The sequence below is a fragment of the Montipora foliosa genome, chromosome 3 (assembly GCF_036669935.1).
Source record: "Montipora foliosa isolate CH-2021 chromosome 3, ASM3666993v2, whole genome shotgun sequence".
NCBI classification, from domain to species: Eukaryota; Metazoa; Cnidaria; class Anthozoa; order Scleractinia; family Acroporidae; genus Montipora; species Montipora foliosa.
In genome coordinates this window covers 61,076,375-61,079,258 of record NC_090871.1, presented here as the reverse complement: position 1 = coordinate 61,079,258, position 2,884 = coordinate 61,076,375, and the positions used below count along the sequence as shown (strand labels likewise).

General features: G+C 43.8%; 1 protein-coding gene across 1 annotated transcript in view; it reads right to left on the bottom strand.

Moving 5' to 3' along the window:
- Positions 1 to 2,625: 2,625 nt before the first annotated feature.
- The window catches only part of LOC137997870 (caspase-1-like), a 37,827-nt gene continuing 37,568 nt past the window's right edge, over positions 2,626 to 2,884 (bottom strand). Inside the window, exon 5 of the mRNA XM_068844183.1 lies at positions 2,626 to 2,884. This exon is cut by the window's right edge and continues 3,382 nt beyond it. The gene's annotated coding sequence lies outside the window, so the exon portion shown is untranslated.

Sequence of the window (2,884 nt, the reverse complement as noted above, 5' to 3'; positions counted from 1 at the left end):
CTCGACGGGAAGGTTGAATCTATTTCGTCGGGTCTAATTTCCCAAATTGCGATCGAGACGCAAAAGTTTGATAGGGTTGCTTAAGCCGAAAAGGTCCGAGCTTTCTGGTTCCCTTGACCAAGCTCGTAATTTTTTGGCCTCCAAGGATATCGAGAAAGCCGAGCAGAAGCTCGCGGACCTAAGCGAAAGCCTTATTCACGTCAGCAGAAAATTATCAAACTTGAGGATCACAGCGAGGCGGTCTGGCTCGCTGTCAAAGAATACCAGGCAGCGGAACTCGTAAGCGACCCCGAAGACGAGAAAAGGATTCGTAAGGCGCAGGAAAGAACTTTGAAGAAGAAACAGAATGCCCCAAAGAAGTCGGACAGGGAAGGAAACTCGCAGTTTGACGCTTCTCGTTCACGAGTTACTCATGACGACCTTTCAACATGTCAGGCAAGTGTTCACACACTGCCTACCTTTACATTGTTCTGGTGTGTTTTATCAGGAGGGCTCAACGACATGTTGTAAAAATCTAGTATGTGATGTTTAATGACCTGTCAACGCATGTGGAGTACTCTGTGTGTAAATATTAACTACCGTGCGAAAAAGAGCTTTTACTCAGCACCAGCGAGCAGAGTGTTATCGACTTTAGTTGCCAGCAAGCTCTATTATATAGTTTCACGCCTCCAGCCAGGAAATTGTTTTTTATACCGTCTGAGTTTTCACGGCTCGTAAGAATCGTAGTTTCCCAGCAAGCAAATCTTGTTTAGAATAAAAAGTTTCCAGTAAAATTGCTTGTCTTAAGGACGTTGCCCAATATTGTTATCGCGCATACGCTCTCCGATCTCGGGTTTCCTATACGTTCTGCGCATCTCAAGATACTCGGATTTCCTATTGGCGGTGCTTACTAATACAGGGATATTTTTGCGCGGTTCAAAACCATGCGGAGAATGCAAAACTTAGCAAGTGCTCTTGGCATGCAAAAAGAAATTGAGTATAACCACGCATTTTTCAGAGATTTAAGATACAATTTGGAAAATAACGCCATACATCGGTTTGTATTTTCAAGCTTTTTACAAATATTGTTGATTAATTATCTTCGAAAAATGTGTGGTTACTCCCAATTTTCTTCTTGGATTTCAATAACAATTGTGAAGATCTGCTTTTCCCGCATATTCAGTAAACCGCGCAAACCGTCCTTAAACTAGCCTGCAGAACAGGCGGATTAGCGGGGGCAGCGCGATACACGAGCGCGCGCGCGAAGCGAGAAAAAATGGTTTTGTGTGTAGTTTTTTTGCAGAAGTAACGGAACTAAAGAGATTTGTTTCGTCTGAAGCACTATGCGAAACGGTTTCTGGTCGGTAAGAGGTCAGGAGTACCTTGGCCACGGAGAATTACCCCTTCCTGTTGTCGTGGGCTTACAGTTCATTTGCGAGCTATGAAATCTTGAAGCAATTTCAAGAAAGAACCTTTATCTCCGCTAAATCATCAAAAATAGGACGACGATAACGGTTTAGGTTTATGAACGCTGTACTGCATTAAAGGGAATAGGACTTCCGTTTTCCCTTCAACTACCCAGCGGTAGAGCGGTTTGTTAGAGCGTCGCACCAGTATCACGAGGTCACGGGTTCAAGCCCCGTTGAAGTCCTGTTGAAGTCCTGAAAATTTCAGGCTTTTCTACGCAATTGCGGTCATAACTGCGAGGATCATAGCTCCACTTGATTTTTTTGTACGTTGTTAAGAAATTCCGCGCAGTATTATACAGTTAAGAATATGTACTTATTGACTGAGTGAGAGAGCCGGACGGGAAAAATTTGGCCCAAGGTCATGGCGTACGGACCGAGGGCAGCGAGATCCGTACGCCATGACCGAGGGCCAAATATTTTCCTGTCCGGCCCGACCTAAACTCAGTCGATAAGCATTTTATCATACGGCCTGTTTACACTATTTAAGAGCACTCAGAAGAAGTTAAGTTGGATTAAAACAAAAAAAAACAAAGATATGCTCAGAAAATTTGTCTAATATGTTGTTTGCATTTGCTTTTCTGGCTGTAAATTACTTGGATGTTTAAAAGAGACGAAATCCCCTAAAATTGCATCGCACGAAGCAGTACATGTTCCTAGTAGAGCCGTAGGGCATGTTATCATATGGCCCGTACGGTCCCGCGCGCGCTTTCTTTGCAAAACCATTGGGAAAATGCCCGTATGAGGGCCGTACGCATTAGCGTGAGCAGGGCCGGAAAAAGCCGTACGGCCCTACTAGGAACACATACTGCTTCGTGCGATGCAATTTTAGGGGATTTCGTTGCTTTTAAACATTAAAGTGATTCAGCCAGAAAAGCAAATGCAAACAAGATTTTAGATAAATTTTCTGTGCATATTTTTGTTTTACACAATTGGCCCGAGGTCATGGCGCACGGAGCTCGCTGCGCTCGGTCCGTACGCCATGACCTCGGGCCAAATATTTTCCCGTCCGGCCCTCCCACTCAGTCAATAAGTACATAATTCCGGATCTGCTCGCGCTAATGCTTACGGCCCTCATACGGGGATTTTCCCAATAGTTATGCAATGAAAACGCGCGCGGTGGCGTAAGGGCCATATGACAAAATGTATCCTTTTGTGATGTCAACTTTTTTTGAAAATTTTAATCGCTCTTGGATGGACTGAAATTATACGTCTCCATGTTCTTCGTGGTGTTTTAGTTGACTTAACAAGTTTCGATGTTTTGGAACCTCTTAAGAAATCGCAAAGACTTCTCCACTAATTAAGCCACTGAGCAAGTTTTGATGTTCTGAAACCCCTCACGAGATCGCAAACACTTCTCCAAAAGCTCACTTTAAAAGCTTCGATGTTTTGGAACCTCTTAAGAAATCACAAACTCTTCTTCACTAATTAAGCCACTT